The following is a 7724-nucleotide window of genomic DNA, read 5'->3' on the forward strand; positions in this document are numbered from 1 at the left end:
TGTCTGGGGTGGTTCTCAATCAGAGGCAGGTGTTTATCGTTGTCTCTGATTGGGAACCATATTTAGGCAGCCATATTCTTTGAGTTTGTCGTGGGTGATTGTCCTTAGTGTCTTTGTTCCTGTCGCTGTATTAGGTGACAAATTTAGGCTGTTTCGGTTTTCGTTACGTTTATTGTTTTGTAGTGTTTGTCTTATTTCGTGTTTACATTTGTTTGATTAAACATGGATCGCAATCTACACGCTGCGTTTTGGTCCGACTCTCCTTCACCATATGAAAACCGTTACAATAAATATATACAATGTAAGGTACTGTATATATATTTTTCTAAATTATTATTATTATTATCAGGCGACTCATCTCCACAGTGGTGCTCAATTCTTAGTCCAGTTAACTTGGAAACAGCTGTGGTAAGCATGGCTGATAGTACCTCTTTGAGTGATTAAATTGCAATCGATTTCTGTCAAATGTCAGAAAAAGCAAGGGTCCAGTGCCATTTAATCCGTGTCAGATGAAAGCTGAAGGTAAGGGGGCTCTGTTATCACTCATGTGTCACCCCAGCTGGAGAGTGACAGAGTGGTGCCATGGGTTTAATTGCCGTTAACACTTCTAGTGTGAACCTGCTGCCGGAGTCTCAAAGGCACTGGCCAGTCAACGGGAGTGAGTTGAGAGGGAGGGCAGTGTTTAATTTGGGATTGAGGGAAAGCAGCCATGTTTATTTGCTGCATTCAAAGGAAATAAAGGGTAACGTTCAGAGAGGCTGAAATAAGTTTGAACTCCGCACGGGTAAAAGTAAGACTATTCTGGAGTAAAGGCAAAAACTTTTAAAAGCACCTAAAAGTAGCAACGATATGAAGTACTGCTTTAGCTGAATGAGTCATACGATGAGAATGTATGGGCATGAGTGCCATTCAATTACAGTGATGGATGTCAGAATGTCCTAGCATTTTTTTCCAGGTGGAAAAAATCAGCAGCAGATATTTCTGAAATCTTATCCAACAGAGTTTGTAACTATTTGCAACTATTTCTGGTGTATGTATTGCGATGTATTACTCAATAGATGTACAATGTAAGGTACTGTATATTTATTTATTTATTTGTATATTTATTTGTGTTTTTATTTCACAATATATTTTACATATGCGATCAGATTGCTGGGTTGGGTGGTGAGAGTATATATATTTATACAGTACCAGTCCTTCTCATTACAGGGTTTTTCTTTATTTGGACTATTTTCTACATTGAATCAGGCTTTCTTGGTCAAATTGTTGCAAAGAAACCACTACTAAAGGACACCAATAATAAGAAGAGACTTGCTTGGGCCAAGAAACTCTGTCATTAGACCAGTGGAAATCTGTTCTTTGGGCTGATGAGTCCAAATTTGAGATTTTTGGTTCCAACTGCCATGTTTTTGTGAGACGCAGTTTAGGTGAATGGATGAACTCCGCATGTGTGGTTCCCACTGTGAAGCATGGAGGAGGTGTGATGGTGTGGGGGTGCTTTGCTAGTAACACTGTCCATGATTTCTTTAGAATTTAAGGCACACATAACCAGCATGGCATTCTGCATCTGGTTTGCGCTTAGTGGGACTATCATTTGTTTTTCAACAGGACAATGACCCAACACACCTCCAGGCTGTGTAAGGGCTATTTGACCAAGAAGGAGAGTGATGGTGCTGCATCAGATGACCTGGCCTCTACAATCACCCAACCTCAACCCAATTGAGATGGTTTGGGATTATTTTTTCCCCCCACCTTTATTTAACCAGGTAGGCCAGTTGAGAACCAGTTCTCATTTACAACTGCGACCTGGCCAAGATAAAGCAAAGCAGTGCGACAAAAACAACAACACAGAGTTACACATGGGATAAACAAACATACAGTCAATAACACAATAGAAAAACACATGTACAGTGTGTGCAAATGCACTAAGATTAGGGAAGTAAGGCAATAAATAGGCCATAGAGGCAAAATAATTACAATTTACATTGGACCACAGAGTGAATGAAAAGCAGTCAACAAGTGCTCAGCATATGTGGGAACTCCTTCAAGATAGTTGGAAATCCATTCCCCATGACGCTGGTTGAGAGAATACCAAGAGTGTGCAAAGCTGTCATTAAGGCAAAGGGTGGCTGCTTTAAAGAATCTAAAATCTAAAATAAATGTTAATTTGTTTAAACACTTCTTTGGTTACTACATGATTCCATAGTTTTGATGTCTTCACTATTGTTCTATAATGTAGAAAATAGGAAAAATAAAGAAAAGCCCTGAATGAGTAGGAGTGTCTAAACTTTTGACTGGTACTGTATATACAGTGCATTCGGAAAGAATTCAGACCATTTCACTTTTTTCCACATTTTGCTACGAAACAGCTTTATTCTAAAATTGATTAAATAAAAACGATCCCTCATCAATCTACACACAATACCCCATAATGAGAAAGCAAAAACAGTTTGTTAGAAATTTTAGCAATTTTATTTAAAACACCCCAGAAATATCTAATTTATATAAGTATTCAGACCCTTTGTTATTTGAGTGGAAATTGAGCTCTGGTGCATCCTGTTTCCATTGATCATCCTTGATATGTTTCTACAACTTGATTGGAGTTCATATGTGGTAAATTATATTAATTGGACATGATTTGGAATGATTTGACAATGCATGTCAGAGTAAAAACCAAGCCATGAAGTCGAATGAATTGTCCTCTGTAGAGCTCAGAGACAGGATTGTGTTGAGGCACAGATCTGGGAAGGGTGCCAAAACAGTGACCTCCAGTTTGGAACCACCAAGACTCTTCCTAGAGCTGGCCGCACAGCCAAACTGAGCAATCGGGGGAGAAGGGCCTTAGTCTTGGATGTGACCAAGAACACGATGGTCATTCTGACAGCTCTAGAGTTCCTCTGTGGAGATGGTAGAACCTTCCAGAAGGACAACCATCTCTGCAGCACTCCACCAATCAGGCCTTTATGGTAGAGTGGCCAGATGGAAGCCACTCCTCAGTAAAAGGAACGTGACAGCCCGCTTGGAGTTTGCCAAAAGGCACCTAAAGGACTCTCAGACCATGAGAAACAGAATTCTCTGGTCTGATGAAACCAAGATTGAACTCTTTGGCCTGAATGCCAAGTGTCACATCTGGAGGAAACCTGGCACCATCCCTACGGTGAAGTATGGTGTAGGCAGCTGCAAGCTGTAGGGACGTTTTTCAGCGGCAGGGACTGGGAGACTGGTCAGGAATGAGGGAAAGATAAGTGGAGCAAAGTACAGAGAGATCCTTGATGAAAACCTGCTCCAGAGTGCTCAGGACCTCAGACTGGGGCAAAGGTTCACCGTCCAACAGGACAACAACCCTAAGCACACAGCCAAGACAACATAGGAGTGGCTTCGGAACTAGTCTCTGAATGTCCTTGAGTGGCCCAGCCAGAGTCCAGACTTGGACGAGATCTAACATCTCTGGAGAGACCTGAAAATAGCTGTGCAGCAACACTCCCCCTCCAACCTGGCAGAGCTCGAGAGGATCTGCAGAGAAGAATGGGAGAAACTCCCCAAATATAGGTGTGCTAAGCTTGTAGAGTCATACCCAGGACTGCCAAAGGTGCTTCAACAAAGTACTGAGTAAATGGTCTGAATACTTATGTAAATGTAATATTTCAGTTTTTCATTTTATACATTTGAAAAAATTCTAAAACCCTGTTTTTGCTTTGTTATTTTAGGGTATTGTGTGTAGATTGATGAGGGGGAAAAAAACAATTCAATCAATTTTAGGATAATGCTGTAAAGTAACAAAATGTGCAAAATGTGAAGGGGTCTGACTACTTTCCGAATGAACTGTATGATGTATGAATCCTATGAATTGAAATAACAAAAACTTGATGTGAAAAAAAAGTCCTAGTATTTAGACGTCATAGAAATGTGTGATTAATTTGCCATCTGTGTCTGCGAACACACTGCAGCAGCTAATTTCCCTCTCTGTGGCACTGTCTGGTTTCACATGCATGAGATGATTATTCCTCTGGATTACCCAGGTGACTTTGCAGGGAAAGACAGTCATTAATCAAACCTAGCCTCTGGTCAGAAAATGGCTCCACGGTAAATATCTACAACCCTTTCATTTCGGAGCGAAGATTTCCGGCAAAGCTATGAAGCCCAGTGTCATGAGTGACTGGCTCCACTCCAAAGCCATTAATGATGTGATGATTGAACTCCATTCACAGAATAACTTGGGACACTTCAAATGTCATATCAGGTTTGTCAGAGAATATTATTCTGACAGTTCAAGGTCACATGAATATGGACTTGCCTTTTCAGCCCACCATTAAGGTTCAGATGAATGCCTGTTATGCACATCCCTTTGTCAAAATGGGAGAGGAGAAAAGTGTAGACTTTTTATAGACATAGTTTGACGGAGCACATCATTGAAAAGTTCCCATAAAAGCGGGAACCTTCCGTCAACGTTAGAACAACACAAAGGCGTACTGTCTTTCTCCATAATACGCCCGCTATCTTGTTTCCTGTGAGGAAAAGCACCTTTTATCTTACCAGGATAGCACAGTCCTAGTCAAGGAAGCAGCATGTAATCAGGTCCTTCTAGTCAACTTGTGTCAGTCTAGGCTGGCAGCCAAGCTTTGTGCTACACTAAACAGTGTATTGATTTGCTAAACTGTGTATTAGTTCAATGCTCCAGTCTTATTCTTCTGAAATATTAATATTTTTTTCTGTCATAACAGACATATGCACCTGATGGGCAAGTCACCTTGGATGGAAGGTTTGTAAAGCCTTCATGCTGTGATAGAGGAACTGTCTTACTGTACTGTAGCCAGTGTTAGTGAAAGCTACCCTTAACTTAAGAAGAAATGGGATTACTTAACTAAAGTTACTTTGAAAAAGTTGTTTGTGACAAATGATCATATTTCATTCTGAAATGTCACAGGCCTCACATTTCCGAGAACAGATCACTCTGGAGTCAGATGTTAACGGAATGTGTCATTTGGCCTATTAAATACAAAAACGATGTTTCAAGTGAGAATTCGGCAGGTCTGATGCTGGAAAAGAAAGGACACGATTGCCTACTCCTAACACCTACTGTAGCCTACATTCAGATTCTGTCCCACTTTCTCTCCGAAGAGGCGAAGTACAGATGAGGTAGCTCATAAAGGAGCCCATCAGAGGTTGAGCTGAAACTCTCCTGATTCTCAATCCTCTCTTGGTCTGGAACACTTAGTGTTGACTGACAGGTTGGAGCTGTATGTGAACACTTCCCAGAGGAAAAAGCCATCTGGAACACAATTTTAACAAGCACTTAAGAAAGGATGGATGTGGAGTCCCTCCATCTCTGTTGCATTAGACAGGGTCTGTATAAAAAGGTGTTAATTCACAGGGGTGAGGGTGAAAACAATATGCAGTCAACAGCGTCATGGTCTTCTAAAGAGTAAGAGACATAACACCACTGCTTTTTCAGTTGACTTCCAGTCTGCCATGTCTACTTTCACAATACATTAACACATTGTGAATAAATACTCTCCGGGTCTTAGTGCAATCCTGAGGGTGTACAAAAGTCTCTAGAGTCCACAGTCTCGGAAATATTGCGAGATACAGTAAGTCAGAGTCCAAATAAGTCCTACGATACTGTAGTTGTTCTTGTCGAGCCATATCAGCTAAAAGTTTTGTTACTTCAACACTTCAATCATTTTAATGAGAAATTTCTTCCATTTCCACACCCAATTTCCACGTCTTTGTCTGCAAAAACTTGACCTGATGAAAGGAGGACTCGAAAAAGAGAGGCTCTATGGGAAGACTAATGTTGACTGGTGTTTCTAACTTTAGGGGAAAGTACTCTCCCAATATTGTTTATGACATGCTCTCAGAGCTTTTCTTCATCAACAGCTTTCAACCAAGTGGAACCATTCCCCAAAGCATTTGGTGGAGGTAGAAACAGGCTCTTAATCGCTTGTGTGTTATTGAATGATTGAATTAAAAGCTTATGTGCTCAGGGTGAGCATGTCAATTTTTCCCAACTGAATGGTACACTGCTCATTCCTTTCTCATCTGAATAGATCGTTTGTGTATGTAAAATGGTGAAGAATGGGGGCATTACACAGATCACTTTCATTGTCTATAATTCCTCTTCACTCTGACTGTAATCATTGGGAAAGAAAAGTCATATTCATCCACCCAACAGTGTGTGATGTGCCCGTCTCTAATCTGCATTCAGCGCTCCTCAACAACACGTCGCCAATTTATGTCAAGCAGTTGTTGCACAGTGTTAATTAAAGGAGGGTTTTCTTCAAAGAACACATTTAGCATAATTGCAGCTCAAGTGGGAGTTTCACCTGTAGCCATTTGTTAAGAGTAAGTGATATCTTAAAGGATCTCAAGGGGTATATTCGACCACATTGCCTGAGTCCTTTCAGATTGACATTCTGCTATCGCCTGTTTTCATGTCTAGTGTTTTAAAATTCTGGCGATTGAAGTAGAGGAGTAGAGCGAGCGATGTGGTATTATTGCCTGGCATTTCATTGGGAATCAGTTGCTGTGACCCACGCAATTTCCCCCTCAAAGAGTATTTCAACTTATGCAGATGAGCTCATCAGAGCCGCCTGCTGAGCAGCAACATCTCGGTCTGGAATTGTCAATACCAGCAACGAAAACAAATGCAAATCAAAATCTAAATTAATATGTTTCCCCTGAGGAGGGAACTGAGTCTTACTTATATTCATCTCTCAGAACATGACAGGATCCTGTTATCCCGAAAACAAGCACTGTGGCATTCTCAGTGAGATGACACACAGGTGTCATATGTCTTCTACGGCTTCAGATAAGACAGGAGAAAATAGAAAAGGCAATTAATGGAGATAATTTAGCTATTGTGAAACACATAGCCTTTTGAGATGGTGATCTAATTTAGCACAAATCAATGCATCATAATAAAAATACAATTTAGTGAATAGTCAGTAGCGTAGCAGTAGAGTAGCCTACTGTATAAGAGCCAGATGAGTTGGAAGGGATTCAAGTTCCCCTGTTATGCGGCTTTAGTCACTCGCAAAACCCATGCCACTGTTTGATAGAGCTACAGACAGCATCAGAGGGAATAACATGGTATGTTTGGAAAGAGCTGAACCAGCAAAGACAGGATAAACGAGCTAGGGCTGCCATATCATTGCTGTTGTCCATCACTTTTACCTGAAGTGCTTACCCCCGCTAGGGATTTTATTGCACTGGTGCTCTTTCTTGTTTGAAACTAGTGGTTCTCATGACAAATGGTTCCTATTCTGCTCAGGATGGTACAGAATGGGATGTCAAGAAGGGGAAAATGGATTCAAATGGACGGCTATTCTGCAGCTGGCTTTAATTCAGGCACACCAGTGTTAAACAAATTCCCACGTACCATACACCGGGGACTTGTTTAATGCTTAAGCAGCATAGAAGCATCATAGGTTTGGCTGATTTGCAGTTTAATGAGGTACACTAGTGGGCTGAGGTGGACGAAACTTGCATAAACTACAGATGTAGGATCTTAATTTGAGCCAGTTCGCTACAGCAGGAAAATAATCCTGCTGCAACAGGAAAGGTGAATCATGTGGATTATAATTCATGGACATTTTTGTAGGGGTTTATACAGTGTCCCTAAGGGAAAATCAAGCCTTAAATTTCAAAGTGGAAATTACAATCTTCAGAACCCATTTTCAACCTCAAATACACTACATGTTTTCCTGCAACAGGGGGATCAAATT

Source organism: Oncorhynchus keta, chromosome 7 (assembly GCF_023373465.1).
Source record: "Oncorhynchus keta strain PuntledgeMale-10-30-2019 chromosome 7, Oket_V2, whole genome shotgun sequence".
Taxonomy (NCBI): domain Eukaryota; kingdom Metazoa; phylum Chordata; class Actinopteri; order Salmoniformes; family Salmonidae; genus Oncorhynchus; species Oncorhynchus keta.